General features: G+C 43.3%; 1 long non-coding RNA gene across 1 annotated transcript in view; it reads right to left on the bottom strand.

Moving 5' to 3' along the window:
• LOC122465324 overlaps window positions 1-21,653 on the bottom strand; it is a 28,627-nt gene extending 6,974 nt beyond the window's left edge. The window contains exons 1-3 of the long non-coding RNA XR_006290073.1: window positions 21,495-21,653; window positions 9,426-9,437; window positions 1,637-1,642 (exon numbers count right to left, since the gene is read on the bottom strand). This is a non-coding gene — a long non-coding RNA (uncharacterized LOC122465324). The remainder of the gene's footprint in view (window positions 1-1,636; window positions 1,643-9,425; window positions 9,438-21,494) is intronic.
• Window positions 21,654-22,323: the final 670 nt, after the last annotated feature.

Below are 22,323 nucleotides of genomic sequence, written 5' to 3'. Positions count from 1 at the left end.
CACTGCTCCTCGAAGGCATCAAGGGAGTCAGTGGACGCCGCTCAGAGGAACTCTGCCCAGATGCGTGAATGGACGGAGGATCGGAAATAGGCCCCACAGTCACAGGAGTCTCCATCGTCCAACCTCCTCTCCCTGGTTTTATAGATGGCCATTTTAGTCAGGGCCAGGAGGAGGTTGACCAGGAAGGCCCGTGGCTTTGTGGGGCCATGGATAGGGAGTGCATAGATAAGGAGGTGAGGGGGGAAAGTGCAGCCAGAAACATAACAAAATATTTGTGAGGAGCCGAAATAGGGGCTGCAACCTGACGCACTCCAAGTAAACGTGTGCCAGGATCTCCCTCATACCGCAGAAGAGGCAGGTGTCTGGGATAGGGGTAAACCGTGCCAAATACATGCCTGTGCTCACGGCCCCATGAAGGAGCCACCAACAGATATCCCCAGCGGGCCTCAGGACCTGGGTAGAATATAGGCTGGCCCACCGGGGTTCCTCACCCTCTAGAGGTGGCAGGAGCTCACTCCACTTTGTGTCGGTGCGGGACGTGAGGGTGAAGAAGTGAAGGGTGTGGAGCACGAGTGTGTATAGATGTTTCCTTGGCACGGTCTGGAAACAAACCAGCTGCAAGTCATAAATGGGGGGGGGAGGCTGTTGGGCCCATTGGGCAGGGGCCCAATGAAAAGGTCCGGAGGGCCTGGGGTGGAAGGTGGGCGGGGTGTGCCCTCTCGCAGGACCTGGTCAATGTAGGCCCGAGCAGCGGGCGGCAAAGTGGCCCTCACCTGCTGAAGTACACGCTGGGGAGTATGAGGTGCAGCAGAGTGATCCTTTTGGTTTCCAGGAAGTGCTAAAGGACCCCCCCCCCTCAGCCTAAGGGGAGGATCCACAGGACCTGGAAACCAAATTATTCCAGAGGACATCTAATGAAATAACAGGGACAGGAGTGCGGTCAAAGGGTCAAATGAAGGAGGAGAGTGATAGAAGGTAGATATATTAGCCCCAGATTAAGCAGGTCCCTCTCCCCTGGGTAAGGTAACGGGGCGGTTGCAGAACAATCAGGAACTTGCTGCAACCAGTTAAGGCAGGCAGGCTAATAAGGACACCTGGAGCCAATTAAGAAGCTAGTAGAATCCATTAAGACAGGCAGGCTAATCAGGGCACCTGGTTTAAAAAGGATCTCACTTCAGTCAGTGAGGGGCACGCAAGGAGCTGAGAGTGAGAGGGTGTGCTGCTGGAGGTCTGAGGAGTACAAATGCTATCTGGCATCAGGAGGAAGGTCCTGTGGTGAGGATAAATAAGGTGTTGGGAGGAGGCCATGGGGAAGTAGCCCAGGGAGTTGTAGCTGTCACACAGATGTTACACGAAACACTGTAGACAGCTGTGATCCCCAGGGCCCTGGGCTGGAACCCGGAGTAGAGGGTGGACCCAGGTTCCCCTCAACCCCCCAACTCCCTATTGGATACAGGAAGAGTTGACCTGGACTGTGGGTCCCACCAGAGGGGAAGGTCCCTGGCCTGTCCCCCGACCCACTAGGTGAATCAGCAGAGACTGCGGGGATTGTTCTCCTTCCTTTTCCCCATGCTGGCCAGTGATGAGGTTAGCTGAGTGAATGGCAGGTTTGAGCCACTAGCAAAAGTGGCCAAACTGAGGGCTGCCGTGAATCTCTGAGGCGAGCAAATCCTCCAATAAGCGCAGGACCCACCAAGGCAGAGGAGGAACTTTGTCACACAAGATGTCCTGTCTCATCCAAAGTCTTTGTAGTGTTTTCTAGCCAGGTGGGCTGTGACCCTCCTTTTGTAAGACAGAACGTGCTTGATGGTTTATCTCTTTGGAGAAAGATGAAGGGTGTCTCCTCGTACTCTTAGATATACCAAAATAGTTGTTTGTTCTTTTTCATAATCTCAGGACACCCCCTACTGGTTGGTTTTCCATGTGTTCTTCCTCTCTCATGTGCCTTGCAGTCTTTTAATTAGTATCTGTCTCCATATGTCTGGCTTATGTTGTGAGACACACACTACATAGGGACCAATTGGAGAGATAAGCACCTGCTTCCTCCTGCTTGAAAGGAATCCATGTTACTGCCCTTAATGCCAAGGCTTTGAGGATATAATTTCCAGTATAGATACATAACTTCTTAAATATTAGCAGTACATACATTTTGGAATGATTATGACCATCATTGGTGTCTTGGCTCATGGTAGAGATTGCACCTGCCACCCTTTGGTAAACTTAATATGCATACATTTGATGCAGAGCATTCCTGTAAAATTCTGTGATCTCGCTGTACCCACTGCCAGCTGGCACCGGGAGGTTCCTGAGTCCCAGTGAGCTTAAATGAACTAAACAATTTTTAAATCATAGGAGAGTAGGTAAAAATAGTCATTGTGTATATAATATGAAATTCTGACTCTCTCTCTGTACAGTTCTACAACCAAAGCAATTACATGAAGATAGTTAAAATTTGACAGGGAACAGTCCTCCTTGAGAAACACCAATGTGTGCTCAACTGAAATCTCTTCTAGAGTTGACTGAGTTGTAAGCAGAATGACACTTTGCATGTTAATAGTGTAATTGCTAACAGTGCTAAAAAGTACCAATGTTCAGAACAAAGGTAGACTGTGGGGGCAGGATGTGCCTGTGTGGTGAACCTAAATGCATAATGGACAATATATTGACGGTGTGCACTGAATGACAAAAGGCTTTGCCACTCTTCTGCTTAAGATGCTCAAGGAGAGAGAGACCAAAGCAACCCAGCTTCCCCCAGTAAGCAACTTAAGATAAATGTGGGTCTGGAGAGACCATGGATGCTGGGTCCATTGGGAAAAGTTCTGTCCTAACCCAGCTTCATTGCCTTTAGCAGTCTTGCCTACTGTAGCCCCAAACAGCACTTTTGTTCTCTCAGGTCAGAAAGAATGGCAGCAGGAATTGACACTCTCCTCATGGAGCCCTGGGTATCATATTTGCCTCCCTCCCCTGGGCATCAGAGGGAGGAGAGTAGTAGATATATTTTGATTGATGGTCTGTCAGAATTTGGGATTCGTGAGCTTCAGCATGCAATGCACAATATCACAAGGGTGTTTGGCATCTTAATATTAAAATTTGAAATAGTCTTTGAAGTCTTCTTCTAAAAGGCCCTACAGACATTCATGGTGGTGGTGTCATAATTATCTCTAAGGGCAGACCAAGGTGGACTACACTGCTCTATTTACTGAATCTTTTTGTGTGTTTGGAGTGGGAATGGTATCAATCTGCCATTGACTTTAATGGGGCTCCACCCAGGTAAGTCCACCCAGGTATGTCCACCCGTACACAGTGAACAGAAAGATCAAGGCCTGACTAACTTAATTAGGCTGTAAATCTAAAAATGAAGATAATGTCCCAACTTCTGTACTCATGTAAAAAAATGTAAATCCAGAGTAACTCCATTGAAGTCAAATAGTCACTCTGGATTTTCACTGGGGTCCATGACAACAAACATTGGGTAGAAAACAGTATGACCATTTATTTAGGCTTTTTGGATTGTAATGAAAGTAATATTCACCTTCTGTTTATTAAAATGGTTGTATAAATTGACTAAAATCGTGATTTGCATGTCAGTTACAACCACTCATTACGGTTCAAAAAGGATCAGTCAACTCTTTCATAAAAGATCAGTTTTGAAATAATATTCTGAAATATGGGATACAGATATTGGATGAATAATATTCCCTAAGTGAGTAGAAGAATTTCATAACTGTGCCATGCCTTAGAAATAAAATCAAACTATTTGCCAGCTTTCATTATCAGGCTTACTGCCAATGTGCTCAAAATATGGCAATAAATAGAAGGGAAATAAGATAAAATAGGATATCTCTGTTGTCTTCAAGTTGGCAGGACCTAGTGAAATATACCCTAGAATACTCAAGGAGCTTACTGAATACATATCTGAGCCATTAGCAATTATCTTCAAAAATCCATGGAAGACGGGAGAGATTCCAGAGAACTGGAAGAGGGAAAATAAGGACAATTTGGGGAATTACAGACCAGTCAGCTTAATGTCAGTATCTGAAAAGATAATGGAGCAAATAATTAAACAATTAATTTGCAAATCCCTAGAAGATAATAATGTGATAAGTGACAGTCAGAATGGATTTGTCAAAAACAAACCGTGTCAAACCAACCTAATAGCTTTCTTTGACAGGGTAACAAGCCTTTGATGATGGGGTATATCTTGACTTTAATAAGGCTTTTGATACTGTTTATGAGGAGGTCATGTAGGACAAGTGAAATATAGCCTAAATGGAGCTACTATAAGATGGGTGCCTAGCTGGTTGGAAAACGGTTCCCAGAGAGTAGTTATCAGTGGTTCAGAGTCAAACTGGGAGGACATATCGAGTGGTGTCCCACAGGTATCAGTTCTAGGTCTGGTTCTGTTCAATATCTGTTCAATATCAATAAATGATTTAGATAATGGCATAGAGAGTAAACTTATAAAGTTTGTGGTGGATACCAAGCTGGGGTTGCAAGTGCTTTGGAGGATAGGATTAAAATTCAAAATGATCTTGACAAATTGGAGAAATGGTCTGAAGTAAATAGGATGAAATTCAGTAAGGGCAAATGCAAAGTACTCCTCTTAGGAAGTTGCACACATACAAAATGGGAAATGACTGCCTTGGAAGGAGTACTGCAGAAAGAAATATGGGGGTTGTGAATCACGAGCTAAATATGAGTCAACAGTGTAACACGGTTGCAAAGAAAGTGAACAACATTCTGGGATTTATAAGCAGGAGTGTTGTAAATAACACACTACTCTACGCTGAGAAGCCCCCGGCTGGAGTATGGTGTCCAATTCTGGGTGCTACATTTAAGTAAAGATGTGGCCACCTGGAGAAAGTCCAGAGGAGAGCAACAAAAATGATTTAAAGGTCTATAAAACATGACCGATGAGGGAAGATTGGAAAAAAAAAATAGGTTTGTTTAATCTGGAGAAGAGAAGACTGAGGGGGGACTTGATAGCAGTTTTCAGGTAAATAAAAGTTTGTTACAAGGAGGAGGGAGAAAAATTGTTGTCCTTAACCTCTAAAGATAGGACAAGAAGCAATGGGCTTAAATTGTAGCAAGGGCTGTTTAGGTTGGACACTACGAAAAACTTCCTAACTGTCAGGATAGTTAAGAACTGGGACAAATTCCCAATGGAGGCTGTGGAATCTCCATCATTGGATGCTTTTAAGAATAGATTAGAACTTTCAGGAATAGTCTAGTTATTACTTAGTCCTGCCTTGAGTGTAGGGGACTGGACTAGATGACCTATTAAGATTCCTTCCAGTCCCACACGTCTATGATTCTGTAAGTAGCCTTTTGGGTGGGGAGGGGAGACATGTTTTAATATCAGCTATTAGAGGTACTGCTCATTTCAGTGGTATTTTTCTTCTTCATTTACAGGTCCATCAATTCCTCAGCCCACTTTGTAATAGTAAATAAACTTTAATTTCTACATATTTTTCCTCTGTAGAGTGAGATGACAACAATATAAGGGGAGAAGATATAATCATGATGGAAGAAAGAAAGCAATTAAAGGAAAAAAGTAGAACTTGAAGTCATTAGGAACCATGTACACAAGCTCAGTTTCATCTAAGGGCAAAATTCAGCATTTACTGTGGTCCTTGGTAGAAATGTATTTTAAAGAAATTATTCCAAATAATCCAAACAAGTCATTTCCAAATTATTTTGTGCCAGGGTCATTTCTAATAATGAATAATAGTCTCCTATATTTGTGTGGCTTGTAGGGAAAGAACATGGAAGCAAAATCAAAAGGGGGTCATATGCCTCATGCCTTTGTTGTGTCATTGTGATCAATTAACTCACTTTGTCATTCATCCATTCCAATTACAAAGGCAAGGTATCAAAGGCTGCAGGTTAATTCCGGTCATGGCTGAATGATATTAATTTTATCAATGGTTGACAAGGATGGATTGACAAAACTGGCCAGAGCTATCTTCATTTTGCTCCCCAGAGACATTACAGTATGGGAAACATTGCTTTGACCTTAGCATTAATTGACTTAGTTGCTTCCACTGCAGACATTATTAAACTTTCTGAGAAAGCAGGAAATTAGAGTTTAGAAACCAGGGCTAATGGGAATGTGATTAAAAAAAAAGTGAAAGGTCATGAGTTTCTAAGCCAGTGGTGCCCAAACTTTTCCTGTCGTGCCTCACCTTATCAGTAATGGAATGTGTCCATGCCCCCCTCCATTACTGCACAGTTGGATCAGCAAAGTAGCTTGAGTTCAAGGTGGAGCTGGGGGCAGATCTGAGGATGGGGGAGGAACTGGGGCTAGAGGTGGAGCTGGCATGGGGGCGGAGAGGGAATAAGGTCAGAGCTGGACAGGGGGCTGAGCAGGGGGCAGAGTGGAGATGCAGCTGGGTCTGGAGCTGGGCTGGGGGTGGAGCAGAGCTGTGTGGTGCTCCTTCCCTACCCCCCATGTGGGCAGGCCTGGACCCTGCTGCAAGGCCGCTGAACGTTCCTCCGCCACCCCCCAGGAGGGCATGCTCCACAGTTTTGGGACCACTGTTCTAAGCTATGTAACTCCATTTGGGACCTGAACCTTTCATCCTGTATGTCAAAATATTGAGGGAAATAATTTTGATGCTGTATTATTTTACGGCAAACAAATTGGTGTTAAAAAAGAAATGAACAGAGATGTCAGGGCATTTACAAACCACCCCAAATTCTTTAAAGCTTCACGAGTCACCATCAATTGCTAATCATTCTCTCTTACTGTCAGATATGTGTAAAGATGGTCACCTGGTTATTTGAGATGCACAGAATAAATGCAGTTTGCAATACATATGTTATGAACATTATAAAGTCTTATAGCAGGACCTTGTCAGGTCCTAGGTTTGAGCACGGGTCAGAAAATTTTTAACCTAGGGTTAAAATGTAATGTGGAGACTCAAGCCCAGGGTTCCATGACACAGGTCAGGTGACTTGAGTCCCACTAACCCTAGGCTTACATTGCTATGTAGACATAGCCTAAATGAAGGAAGAAATAGATAGGATGATGTAACAGAGCACAGTAATGTGCCCCCTAGACCTAGTGGAGGGGCGAAGAAATGTCCTTAGGTACTTAGACCTATATAGGCTCAATGACATATTAAGACAGGAAGGGTATTCTTCCTTTTATGGAAGAAGAAATGTCCAATTAAAATGGTGACATAATATTCCCCACCCTAGATGCAACTAGTAGATATTTTGGCATGTTTGGTTCTATATGATGATACTGAACAGATAACTAATATAACATTATTCAGAAGATATTGCTTTAGTTACCTCCAATTCAGCATTACAGAAATGTTCCATAGGGAAATAAGTGAGATATAATGCAAGGCCTGGAGCAAAAGGATGTTTATATGGGTAGCATTTTGGTATATGAGAAGTCTGGGGAAGAACATAAAATTAAAACAAGTTCCAAAGGTATATTAGAGTGCTGGACAATAATAGTGATTGTGTTTTCTGTAGCATAGATACCTGTGCATTAGGATATGGGTTTCATGTTGGCCACAAATGTGGCTCTTATCAGACTTATCTTTCATGATTGTGTGTAAATTAAGGCATGGAACCAAATTCTGTTTTCTGTCACACTGTGCCATTGATATTATTGATGCCAGAATCTGGCTCACGAAGTCTGTTGAAAAGAAATTGTTTTCTTATCTTTTTCCAAACACTCGATCTATTTGCTTTTCAGGTGTAATACACTTGATAAAATGTCAAACGTACTATAGCAGGGATTTCTGCATTTAGTATGGAGACTTTACTGTCAAGACTGTAACAATGAACTCCCTTTACATGACAGCACCATAGAAATTCTTTTCAACCCTGAAACCACGTGTTAAAACTGTGGGCCTGATTCTCCTGTTTACATCAGTGTAAATCAGCAGTAGCATCTTTAAGTTTATGGAGTTACACTAGCATGAGAGGAGACTCAGACCCAGTATTTCCTACTAGTGTAGCTAACACTTAGTTGATGCAATGTAACCCTGAAGATCCAACTCCCTGTAGTGGTGTGGATAGTACAAAATAAAATACACAGTTTCTAAGGACAATGATGGAATAGGCCTCCCACCTCAGGGGAGCTGCGGAGTTCAAATAGCAGTCTGAAATTTGCTTTATATGGTGTGTCTTGAAATGAATTTTTTTGTAGGAGGTGAGGTAGACTCAGCTCCCACTGTAATCTGCTCCAGCTGAAGACAGAATACTGGGTCTGAGGGTATGTCTACACTTTGAGCTGGAGGGGTAATTCTTACCTTGAGGAGATTGTGTCCCAGGGACCTCTTGGTACCAACTGGCAGAGGGTACAGGGATGCATAAGGGCTACTGAGATTTCCTGGGTTTGTTATCTACATAGTAAGGGTGTCATGTAAGGTCTCTACTGTAAACTTGTGTCATACGTGTCATCATAATCGTTGAGAGTGTAAGCAGGGTCTGAATGAGCTCTCCTATGACATCTAGTGATGAGCTGTGGAAGAGGACTTCAAGAGATGATCTTGTTTGCATAGGCACACCCACCCTGCTAGGTGCTCAGCATGATGGGATTGCTTGCCCAAATCATCACTTTTGGCTGGTGTTGAATCCCCAGTCTCCTTGTTTTTCCTAATATCCAACCTAAATCTTCCCCACTGCAACTTGAGACCATTACTCCTTGTTCTGTCATCTGCTACCACTGAGAACAGTCTAGAGCCATCCTCTTTGGAACCCCCTTTCAGGTAGTTGAAAGCAGCTATCAAATCCCCCCTCATTCTTCTCTTCCATAGACTAAACATCCCCAGTTCCCTCAGCCTCTCCTCATAACTCATGTGTTCCAGTCCCCTAATCATTTTTGACTATTTTTGAATATTGACTGTCTACTTGCTTGATTTTTAAGTAGCCTTAGTAAAGCATCTGGTCAGTTTCTTGAGAAAGGAATGTGGAAATTAAGTGCCCAATCAAGAAGCACTACACGGACAATGGATCTTGGAAGGCTCCAGTCCAGAAGTCTACATGAAGATGTTCAAGGTAGCATGTAAACCATGGTTGCTACCTGTAAATTCTGAGTTATGCATGGACATGTGACTCCAAACCTCCATCTTGTAGCTGGAATTCTACACAGGGGGAGGGAGGGGTATCCACCCACAAGAGAAAGTCTATTTAAAGCCCTGGGAGACCCCTCCATTTTGTCTTGAGCTGGCTCAAGAGATAGCCTCTCCACCCTCAAGGATACATGAAAGAAACTGGAAAAAGAACAGTAACTACAGGGGGTCTGAGTGATTGCTGGACCCAGACTAGAAGGAGACTAGTCTGTAAAAGGAAGCTTACTGGAACTCCTCTGAGGGTGAGGTTTTATCTGTATTCAGTTTTCTTACTGTATTACACATAGACTTGTGGGTTTTATTGGTAATTCACTTTGTTCTATCTGTTACTACTTGGAATCACTTAAATCCTACTTTCTGTATTTAATAAAATCACTTTTTACTTATTAATTAACCCAGCATATGTATTAATACCTGGGGGGGGGGAACAGCTGTGCATATTTCCCTATCAGTGTTATAGAGGGCGAACAATTTATGAGTTTACCCTGTATAAGCTTTATACAAGGTAAAATGGATTTATTTGGGGTTTGGACTCCATTGGGAGTTGGGCATCTGAGTGTTAAAGATAGGAACACTTCTTAAGCTGCTTTTAATTAAGCTTGCAGTTTGTGGGATGTGGTTCAAACCTGGGTCTGTGTTTGTGGCCAGCAAGTGAGTCTGGTACAGCCAGGCAGGATTCTGGAGTCCCAACCTGGCAAGGAAGGCAGGGGCAGAAGTAGTCTTGGCACATCAGTTGGCAGCCCCAAGGGAGTTTCTGTGACCCAACCCATCACAGACATCTGTGAAGTCCAGATCTTCAAGGGATGAGAAGTGTGTCCATTTAATGCCTCTTGGCATTTCATTCCATACAACCTGCCTCAGAAAAATCCTCCATATCTTTTGGCCCAGAACAATCTCAAACCAAGATCTATTGACATAGTGCAGCCAAGAGGATCTGAGGACCATCATTGCCAAGAGGTGTTGGAGATGGATTGGTCATGTGCTTTGGATGGAAACTGATTCCATCACCATAGTAGCAATAAAATGGACACCAGAAGGTAAGCGAAAATGAAGCCGCCCGAAAACAACATGGCAAAGAGCTGTGGCAGCCAAGCTGGAAAACCTGGGGCACAGCTGGGGAACCATTGAAAGACTTGCCAGAAACAGACAGGAATGGAGGAGCTTTGTCATTGCCCTAAACACCAGAGTCGTACATGGAACATGATGATGATGATCCTTGTTGTGTGAATCAGGGAACATGGGTTCCAAAGCCCAATGAGTTGAAAGAATGTGGGTACAGGTGCTTGTACTTGGTGGTGTGGGTCCTATTTAAGGGCCTTAGATACCATTTGACCCCCTCTCTCTCCATTGTGTAATAAGCGAGCTAATTTAGACCCAATTGAGAATCTTGTTACATACTGCAAAGCTGAAATCACTGATACCTAGGTCTAAGTATTAAACCTACTTTGGGACAGTGTCTCTGCTGCAAGAGGCTGCCCAGTGTCCACCAGTAGTGAGGTTCCCCCACTAACAGCTGAAATCACTGAGAGCTGTATTAAGTGGTGGGACCTGAAGACATCCCAGTAGATTGGTGAGCAGCCAGCAAGGCAGCTGGCAGAGAGGTGTTGCCATCGACCAGTGGGCAGTTGGTGGAGAGGATTGGAGCGGGGCCTGGCGATTGGTTAGCAGGGCAGCTGATGGAGAGACATGGCAATTGGCCAGCAGGGTGGTTGGCAGAGAGGATTGGAGAAGCTAGTGAGTGGAGTGCCTCGGGAGCGGCGCAAGTAAAGTGCCTTCTTATCCCCTCTCTACCCAGAGTGGAAGGTGAGCTCTACAGATGCACCTCTGAACTCTGGGTCTGCGCTGACCAAGGACAACAACTGTGAGTGGGGTGTAGAGAAGGGATGGGCATGATAAAGGGACTTTTGGTTGCTGGACTTAAGATCCTGAGGCAAAAGGACAATTCCCAACTTACTCTGGGGTGGGGCTTTTGCTCATGGTTTTATGTTTATGAATCCTGCTTGTGGAATTTTCCCAAATTAGTGCCGTGTAACTTCCCCCTTTTCATGTAAAAGTTCCTTTTTACACTCAAACTCTGAGCTTGCAAGAGGGGAAGTATTGCCTCTTAGACGGTGATATGTAATTGTCCCAGGTTACTGGGTGGGGGCTTGAGCCGGTTTTATGTTGTATTTTTGAAGAGGAACCCCTAGATATTGAACCCGGCCCTTGTTGCTGCCAGTTCCAACGGTCTGAAGGGTTAAATGAGTATGGATAATATGTTTATATATATTTTTAAAGTCTGAGTTGTGGCTAGTCACCAGAAGTTAACAAGTTTCTTTTAAGCAGAAGATGTTTATCTGTTGGTCTGGTTATATGTAAATTGAGCATTTTATGGTTCACAGTGGACACCCATTTACAGTCTGAGCTGAATGCTAATAAATCTTCAAGAGAGGGAACTTACAGGAAGAAGTAAACCAGCAGGAGGTAGCCCTGTTTACAAGTGCAGACAATGGACTGTTGGAACTATATCTGGCGGTGCTAATGTACACCTAGCTATCCTTCACTGACTGTGGCAATTTATCCCCTCAGTCTGGCTGTTTGACACTGGGAGAGAGACTTTGGGTGAGCTAACTTTCATGAGATAAGGACTGTCTTGTTAGATAAATTTAGGCTCTAGAAAGTGTGTTGTACTTTTTGTTTTATATGTTTCAGTTAGTTCTACCTGCTTCTACTTGAATATCTGTTCTTAGTAAAAACAAAAGTTTATTTAACTATAAACATATATCCATGTGGTCTGTGTTAAGCGGAGCTGTGATCTAATGTATAACTGATAAATTGGGATGTATTGTTCCTTTGGGAGCAGGGGATCTGGGAATTCTGTGTGTACCCAGTGGATTACTGATTGGACATTCCCAGGGGACACTTGGAGAATTCAGGGATTAGAGTGACCCTAGTGCTTACCTACAGAGGGACAGTGGAGCCCCTGTGGATGGAGAGAGGAGTGTGGAGAGCCTGTGGCTGGTGGAGTCATAATGCTGATGCCTGGTAGGCACAGACAAGGCTTCCTCACATGAAGGGCAGGTGATAGCAAGGGGCCTCACAACCCTGGGTGCTCATGGGAAGAATCACAGAGGCATAACTGCACTAGCTCTGATTTGAGTTAGTGGGCAGAAAATGGAGTGTAGCCCTAGACGCAGAAGGGGTTAGCTGACTCAAGCACACACCTGTCCAAGATACTCGGCACATTACATCCAAGACAACAAATATATACTCGGGCAACTAGTTCCTTCCATTGCCATGGCTGGACTCTCTATTTTTAGCAGCTAGCTCAATCAGAACTAGCACAGGTATGTCTGCTTGAGCTGAGAATCACTCCCTTCTTGAAGAGTTAGACATAACTGGATTCTCCAATGGTTCAATTTCTCCAACATCCATAGGTCCCAGCTATCATTATTATTTACTATAGGTTTGTAGGAATAACTGCAATGTGCTAAGTGCTTTCTAACTCTTCCAGAATGGATAGAGCAGAGGGAGTGGGGTGTGTGTCTGAGGAGGAATGCAGTGCTCCAGAGGGAAGATAAGAAGGAAAGGGCAGAGTTATATAGAACTCTGAAGATAAATATATTCTGTATTTAAATACACCCTGCTGAGCACACTGTAGGGAGCTGCTAAGTCTCCAGTGAGACCTGAGCAACCACCTCCAAATGCTCCACTTTGGCACAGGACTGGAGTAACTCGGCTAACCAGCCCCTATATGTACTTTCAAAATGTATACATAATTGTCTTTCTGATTGTGTATTACTTTCTTTCAAAGTGCAGATTATTTTTCTTTACAGATATTTTAAGGCCAGATTGTGCTACTCATTTTAAGGAGTACCTTACGTCATATTGAAATAGAGGGAACTGCCTACAGAATAAGGTAATACTCAACATGATTAAAGGTGACAGAATCTAGCCTTTGCTAACCACTATAGAAATGCATGAATATGCTGAACATGCCCCAGGACAGATCTCTGTGTGGAAGGTAAAGCCATGAGGATGAACATTCCTTGATGGGCAGATTTCATGATAGGGTGCATGTTGCACAAAACACACCAAACAAGGGAACCCTTGCCTCTTTAAATAGCACTGCCATACATTGCAGATCCCTCGAGTTGCTGAGGAAACTGGATTATTTTTACTTGGCATTTCGCATACTTGACATCTGCTTGACTCACACTACCCTCTAGCCATGGCTGCACATCTGCTGGATTGAGCTCTTAATCTGCACGAACAATTACTTAAAAAAAGACACCACCACTTTTTTTTAAAAGATACTGTATGTCAAATTTGTGTTAGTATTTGTTAATTTCATATACATTGTTGTTTTTTCTTCCACCTAACTTTATTTTCTCTATAGCATATACTTCATCTGAACTCATATTGGGCTAAATCCAGAGAGTTGCTGAGCAACTCCAATTCCAAATTGCTGAAACTCAGACCCCATAGCCCATCACAGCTCACTAGGCTGGAGAGAGGTGCAGGAGACAATATGGGGAAAACTTTCCCAAGTCACCAGTTTTCCATGCCTCTACCCCACTCTCTTTTCATCCACTGCGCAGACTGTAAAGGAGAGGCCTCTGCAGTGGGTGCACACACTCTATGAAGCTCCCCAATATCCAGCACCCTGTCTTCTAGTGCTGTTGTAGAAGGGGGCCAAAGTGGGGGGCTGGCTTTTCCCCAATGGGAAATGTAGGTGCTCAATACCTCTGAGGATTTGGTACAGCAATTATTCATTATTGTGTTCTCCCTTGTGTCTACAGTGTTAGAATTATGTTGTTGTAGCACCTGGAGTGTAAAATTTTCCTTTAATAAATGCGGAATTCGGTATTGCCTCTAGCTATCTCCAGAGTGCCACTGATTAGACTCTATCAAACGATATTATTTACCAGCCCACATCATCTTACCCATATTTTTTTAACCAGCAGTTTTAAATACTAATTTATTCCTTTGACACGTTAGCACTTTATATTGTGTCTAATATATTGTGACCATTTAAGTATTTATTATCCATTAACCTATTATTGTGTTATTATAGACCAAGGTACTTTAACTAATAATGGCATACTCCAAGAGGCACCATCAGGTAGTTTAAATTAAAAATCTAAGATAAATAATTTTGAAATATTTAAAATTTATTTTAATAATTCAGTGAACACAGTTTTTCATAAATTAAACTTTCCCTTGCAATGTTTTCCACCCCAAGAGCTACAGCATTTTATTACTGCAGCTGATCTATTTCAGAAAGCAAAACTGACTGGAAACCAGATAAGTCTAATTTTACTGTCTAAATTGAACAAAATACAAATAGCAAGAAAAGAGCAGAAATTGTGAACAGGAAATCTGATTTTTTTTAAAAAGTTCTTACTGTTTAAATAGTCCAAATTATTATTGACATGAGTATGAAAACTATAAACAGTGTACCTGGTGTGTGTGTGTGTGTGTACATACACACAAACAAGATTTGGAAAACAACAACATTATTCAACCCATAATCTTGCTATTTACATTTATTATTTTTATTTCTATAGCCTAAACAGTGTGTCAATATAGGTGCTATATAAAAAGATAAAGTAAAGGGGGCATCATGGTAGTCTAATTTATACTAGGGTAAATCAGGAGCATCTCCATAGAAATCAGTAGAGTTAAACTGAAGAAAGTGAGCTCAGAATGAAATCCAGAGTCACTGTCCAAAATAATACACAATTTACATAGAAATATACAGATGTACAATAGGTGGCAGAGACAGCTATAAAAAGCAATTCTTATAATTCTTCTTCTTGTGTTTGCAGGCTTGCTGATCTATCCAACAGCAGCTTGATCAGCAGAAGGAATGCCCCTAACACCACCATGAAATCTAGTCATTTGACACTCATCTAAAACATGCACCACTAACTGCTGGAGGCCACACTGACAAAGTGGTTTGTCGCACACACCCCCTGTGTAGAGATGGGCTGCACATATTCCTTGGCCAGTTCGGAACCTGTTCAGCAGAGTCCAGAGATGAGATGGCAGGTCAAATCCCAGTGGTTGAATGGCTGGATCAGCAATAAGGAAACCATTCCAAATGCCGTTAGCCTATCACTCATCGCACCATAGGGTTGCTGCTGACAGATTCCGATCTGGCACTTGAGGCCACAATAGATGCCTTTATGTAAGTGATGCTCTGGGGTGGCTGGAAATGTCTGTGTACAGTGGGAGACCTGGATTGGCACCTAGCTTTTCCTAGCACCTAGCAATCTGTCTGTAGACTCTCTGCAATGAATGGCTAGAGGGGCCATGTTGCTCAGAACTGGTACCAGGGGGTAGGAGTGGGGCACAGGACGCCTGTGATGTTACACATGGTCAAGTTCAATTTGCTGTCGACCAATTAAGTGTGAGGCGAATGACACCACACAGTATTCTGCTGAGTAATAGCACAGCGCCAGAGCCGATGCTCGAAGTATCTCTATGACTGTGACCGCAAATGCATGAGAGGACTGAACTAAGGTTGCAAGGGCAACCTTCATTGTGACATTTTGGCCCGGATTCACAAAGGGAATTAGGAATTGCAATGCTCAGCATGGCAGCACCTAACCTGTAGGGGCCTTGAAAATCACTGGAATCCACAAACCTTGGGTTAAGCTGCTATACTCCCAACACAATGCATAGGGAGAGATCGGCACCTGAAAACTGGATCCACAAAAGGCAGCATGCAAGGCAGCCCCCTACCTAAGCTAACCTAAGGGGCATGCTGATGAGATAGGCATGCCTTGAGCCCCAGCCCTATCACAGTTAGGCACCTACTTCCAGGGTGCAGAGAGACAGCTATCTCTGCTTCTGATCCACAGTTGAGAACCCTCTCTTGGAGTCAGGCACTGTTTCTTGTCAGAACAGGGGTGGCACGCATCAAAATCCACACAAAATGTTAGGGGGAGTGGGAGGAGACGTTCTTTAGAAGCTTTGGCCCATTAGGGCACTCACCTGGGATGTGGGAGACCCCTGTTCAATTCCCCCCTCTACCTGATGAGGCAAAGGGATTTGAACAGAGGTTTCCTACCCTTCAGGTGATGTCCTATACACTGGATTATGAGATATGAGAGGAAAGTGATCAGGAACAGTCAGCATGGATTCACCAAGAGCAAGTCATGCCTGACTACCCTAATTGCCTTCTATGATGAGATAACTGGCTCTGTGGATGAAGGGAAAGCTGTGGACGTGTTATCCCTTGACTTTAGCAAAACTTTTGATACGATCTCCCACAAGTATTCTTGCCAGCAAGTTTAAGAAGTATGGATTGGATGAATGCACTAAAAGGTGGATAGAAAGTTAGCTAGATCGTCGGGCTCAACAGGTAGTGATCAATGGCTCCATGTCTAGTTAGCAGCCGGTATCAAGCAGAGTGCCCCAAGGATCGGTCCTCAGACCAGTTTTGTTCAATAACTTCATTAATGATCTGGAGGACAGCGTGGATTGCATCCTCAGCAAGTTTGCAGATGACACTAAACTGGGAGGAGTAGATATGCTGGAGGGTAGGATAGGATACAGAGGGCCCTAGATAAATTAGAGGATTGGGCCAAACGAAATCTGATGAGTTTCAACAAGGGCAAGTGCAGAGTCCTGCACTTAGGATGGAAGAATCCCATTCATAGCTACAGACTAGGGACCGTTTTGCTGCTGAAATTTTTCTGTGTATATTATGTATTTGACTTTCTACAGATGTCTGCTCTCTGTTTTAAAATGCTGAGATTTGTGGCATTGGTGAGCTATTTTTCTTACACTGTACAATGGCTATGCAGTCCAATATTTTTCTCTTCACTAAGGCCAAGTTATTATACAATACATTTGATTTTTCTGTTTGTTTTAGGATACTTAATATTTCCTATATGCTTAAAAGTAAGGAAAAAGTTATAATGGATTTATCATATTGTCACTTTTTTGACACATCACTCTGAGAGACAGTAAAGAGCCTCAGTTTTCACCATTTAGTTCCTCTGGGGACCAACTGGCTAGGCAGAAGTTCTGCAGAAAAGAACCTTGAGGTTACAGTGCATGAGAAGCTGGATATGAGTCAACAGTGTGCCCTTGTTGCCAAGAAGACTAACGGCATTTTGGGCTGTAAAAGTAGGAGCATTGCCAGCAGATCAAGGGACATGATCATTCCCCTCTATTTGGCATTGGTGTGGCCTCATCTGGAGTACTGTGTCCAGTTTTGGGCCCCACACTACAAGAAGGATGTGGAAAAATGGGAAAGAGTCCAGTGGAGGGCAACAAAAATGATTAGGGGGCTGGAGCATATGACCTATGAGGAGAAGCTGAGGAAACTGGGATTACTTAGTCTGCAGAAGAGAAGAATGAGGAGGGATTTGATAGTTGCTTTCAACTACCTGAAAGAGGATTCCAAAGAGGATGGATCTAGACAGATGACAGAACAAGGAGTAATGGTCTCAAGTTGCAGTGGGGAGGTTGACTTTGGAGATTAGGAAAAACTTTTTCACTAGGAGGGTGGTGAAGCACTGGAATGGGTTACCTAGGGACATGGTGGAATCTCCTTCCTTAGAGGTTTTTAAGGTCAGGCTTGACAAATCCCTGGCTGGGATGATTTAGTGGGGGATTGGTCCTGCTTTGAGCAGGAGGTTGGACTAGATGACCTCCTGAGGTCCCTTCCAACCCTGATATTCTATGATATTCTGATGTGGGCTCTATCCATCTCTGCTGTTGGAACCAGTCCATTATGTATTAAATAATTAAATATGCACAGGGCCAGAGGGAAAGTGAGGATGACTGTATAGACCAGTGATAAGGACATTCCCCTGAGAAGTAGAAATCCCTTCTCCTCATCAGGAACATCATGTCTCCCACAGCTTGGGTGAGTTCTGTAGGCAGGGGGCTAAAAGTGAAATGGAAGTCCCCTGCCACAGCATTTTGTGTGGAGTTAGGTGTATTCTGAGCATGCTACTGGACTGAGCCAAGCAGACAAGATAGGCAGGGCAATGCCTTTCTTCAGTTGGATTGAGCATCAGACTGAGACTCAGGTGTGAGATAGGCACCTGGATGTCTGTCTGAGGCAGCAGTGCACGTGTCCAGAGACAGAAACTTAGGTGCCTAGGAAACTTTTTATAGCAAGGCCAGGGAGAGTGGTCAAGGGCAAATATATAAGCCCTAGGCTAATTAAGGTGTGGTTCCCTGTAGACTAGGAAGGGTTGCTACTGGTTAATTGGAGCACCTGTAGTCAATTAAGGCCCTCTCAGGAACCTAATCTCCCCCCCGCCCCACACACACTTCAGGCAGTCAGGGTGTGTGAGGAAGGAGAGAAGACTGAAGTTTGGAGGTGTGTTGCTGAGACTTGAAAAACCAGAGAACTGAAGGAAGGGAAACCCAGCCCCAGCATGGCAGGGAGACTCCCTCCCCCAGGGTCAAGGACCGAGCGTAGCCCTACCCAAGGGGGAAGAGGCAAGAAACCTGCAGCGGTTGAGGGGGGCTGGGGCTCAGAGTGAGGAGTAAACCCAGACCCCTTCCCCGCTTCCCTCCTCTCCTATCTTCCTGGGCCACTAGCAGGGCCCTTGGTGCCCCAAGAGCAGGGACAAGGGGTGACATCTTAGCCCCCAACCAGGAAAAGTCTGGGACTCACCGTACCAACATTGGCTATTTTGTCTCAAATGTTCTTTTAATGTATTTTTGTGTGTTTTTTTTTAAAATTATTATTTATATTGCAGTACCACCTAGAAACCTCAAAGAGACCAGGGTCCCATTGTACAAGCCTGTGATGAATCACAGAATCATAGGACTAGAAAAAATCTCAAGAGATCATCTAGTCCAGTCCCCTGCACTCATGGCAGGGCTAAGTGTTATCTAGACCATGTATGACAGTATCTTCCCCACAGAGGCTCACAATCTAAAAGATAACATATAACCTATGAGCAAAACAAACTCATGGGTGAGGAGAGAGGGAACAGAGAGTAACTGTAATAATTTTAGCATAGACTTGCTGTTTTCACATATTGTAGGAGTAGTAAGCCAATCAATAGCAATAATGACAACTCACCACCTGACTAGTAACTATCAGATGGTAGTATTCTCTAGCCATCCCAGTGGAAGCAAATTGTAAGGAAAAGGTTGAATGTGTGAAATCAAGAAGGTGCATGTAGGAGAAGCAGGCAAGTGAGATATATTTGAGATCTATAAAGCCCAACACTATCTGTTTCAAATCAGAACTAAACTAAACGTATCATAGTCCATTATCATAACAAAAGACCACTGAAAATTCCATCCTTTTGTTTTAATTGTGTCCATGGAGAAATAGAAATTATAACTATTTCCAGATAGTTGCTTTGTCTTATTTTCAGGCAAAATCTGAAAGGACATAAAAAGACCAGCCTAACTACTCATTTACACAGACAGGTTCTGTCAATACCATGACCTGTAATTAATGGGTTCAAAACCAGACATATATTTGAGAGTTTTGTGACAAGTTGAACAGAAAGTAAAATGAGGGAAAGAGAGACAATAATCCTTAAATGGCTTTATATTGTTTCCCTAGAGCGAGGTTTAATAGACGGATTGTCTTAATTGAGAAAGCGGTGATTATTTTTGTACTTCTTTGTCCAATTTAAGGAGCTGAGATTTAGAAATATACCTTTAATCACCTATTAGACACTCATGAGTAATCTCACTTGTCTGTCTCCAAGGACTGCTTTTAGAAAGTGAGTTCTGATCTTCATTTAAACTACTGTACCAATGAGCTGGATAAAGCAGTCTAATGGCTATGGCTGAAGGCTTGTGACACTAAATGACAAATGAAAGTCATGCCATGAGGTGAAGCATAGATGAGAATGACTGCCAGAATGATGACAATATATGATGATCCATATACCAATATCTGTTTATAGATCTTGAAATACTTCCAGTATCACTTGGCAGTGAGGTGAGCTACACTGATGTACTCTGTTGAAGTGCATCCCCATATTGAGCTTGGGCAGAAAGAGTAGAGGATCCTCTTCTGTCTGCAGGAAAGCACCCCAGCCATACCCCCATATAGCTACCAGAGCTGCCAATCATGGAGGCATGCACTCACGATTGAGCACAATGGAGGAAACCAGGCCTCTATAATGGATCCTTCTGGGGGAATTCTGCACCAAAAAATTAAAAATTCTACAGACAATATTTTAAAAATCTGCGTATTTTATTTGTTAACACAATATAATCATGCCAGTTTCAATTATTTTAGTAATTTATTTCAAAATACCTGTCAGCAAGTATGTCTGTAACAATACAGACAACAAAAAAGATTCAGGGAATGTTTTTTGACAAATAGATTCCTTACTAGGCATATTAATATAGAACTTTGAGTAAAAATTCATTTAAACTATAATATAGAAACAGGTTTTCCATGCCCTCAGAAGCAGTGCAAAGGCTTGGGGTAGGCATGGGTAACAGAGGAACTGAGGGAGAGGGAAGTAATTGCTGGGAAGGAGCCTGGATGTGAACTTGGAGGGTTGTTCGTGTGGGTGGGAGTAATATGGAACATGGGATTTTTTGGAGGGGGAAAGGGTGGTTAGAGAGCCTCCCCCTGCAGACCCTGGCTGACCCTTAGTCTCTCTCATTCAGTCAAGCACATCTGCCCTGTTCCCATGTGTCCCTGCACTCCACTCTGCCACCCTTCCTCTCCCTGTCCCCCGTGTCACTGCACTTGCACTCCCATTCAGCCCCTGCCCCCATTTACTCCCCCATCCCTTCTGAAATCCCAGTCTGTGACTGCCCCCAGCAGCCCTGTGTGCCCCATGCTGTCCATAACCCCCATATCTCTTGCCTCCTGACCTGGTGCCATGAACAGTGCTGTGAGAAACACAGCCTCTTCTCTTCCAGAAAGATGTGGACAAATTGGAGAAAGCCCAGAGAAGAGCAACAAAAATTATTAAAGGTCTAGAAAACATGACCTATGAAGGAGGATTGAAAATTGAGTTTTAGTCTGGATAAGAGAAGACTGAAAGGGGACTGTGACGTTGCACTCTATATGTTTATGAAAATATGCTTATGAGTGTAAATATGACATAACAGGTATATGCTAGATATACCATGTAACATATCTTTGTGAAAGTTATGATCTACTGAATATATTAATCCTAATTGTAGGCATGTATCATTTTTATATCTGAAGTTATGAGCGTTGGCTCTATGCTTGTATCTGAAGTGTTTGCTGTAGGAAACACATAAGGGAGGTGTGGGCAATATATTGTGAAGGGGTTATTCAAGTAATTGGGAGTACTTAACTACAATGGACTTTGGAAGATGCCAATCCACATCTGAGCTTTCCTGGGAACATTCAAACTAACATGTAAACAATGGCGTCGGCCTGCAAAAAGCTGAATCATTCATGGGCATGTGACTTGCCCAGGTGGCTACACACTCCATCTTGTTGCTATGCTTTTGCACAAAAGAACAAAGGGATTTCTGCCCACAAGAGAAGAGAATATAAAAGGCCCTGGAAGCCTCTCCATTTTGTCTTCAGTTAGCTCAAGAGATGGCCTCTCCACCCCAAAGAGATGCCTGAAAGAAGCTGGAACAAAGGACTGTAACTACAGGGGCGGGGGGAGAGTGATTGCTGGATCCAGGCCATAAACTACAATGCTGGTCTGAAAAGGATTGTACCTGAGATAACATCTAGGGTGAGAAGTTAGTATTTGTAACTAGATCCTTAGTATATTAAGTTAGCCTTGCATATTTTGATTTATTTTACTTAGTAACTTGTTCTGTTTGTTATTACTTGAAACCACTTAAATCCTACTTTTTATGCTTAATAAAATCACTTTTGTTTATTAATTAACCCAGAGTAAGTAAGTAATACCTGGGGGAGTAAATAGCTGTGCATATCTCACTATCAGTGTTATAGACAGCCGACAATTTGAGTTTTACTCTGTATAAAGCTTATACAGGATAAACTGATCTATTTGGGGTTTGGATTCCATTGGAACATGGGTGTCTGGGTGCTGGAGACAGGAGCACTTCTTAAGCTGTTTTCAGTTAAGTCTGAAGCTTTGGGGGCGTGGTTCAGACCCTGGTTCTGTGTTGCAGCAGGTTTGCATGTCTGGCTCAATAAGGCAGGGTTCTGGAGTCCCAAACTGGCAGAGAAAATGGGCTCAGAGGTAGTCTCAGCACATCAGGTGACAGTCCCGTCACAGGGACATAACAGTTTTCAAGTACATAAAAGTTTGCTACAAGAAGGAGGGAGAAA

Source organism: Chelonia mydas, chromosome 3, assembly GCF_015237465.2.
Source record: "Chelonia mydas isolate rCheMyd1 chromosome 3, rCheMyd1.pri.v2, whole genome shotgun sequence".
Taxonomy (NCBI): domain Eukaryota; kingdom Metazoa; phylum Chordata; order Testudines; family Cheloniidae; genus Chelonia; species Chelonia mydas.
The sequence above is the reverse complement of the archived record's forward strand: the minus strand, read 5'-3'. Positions and strand labels throughout refer to the sequence as shown.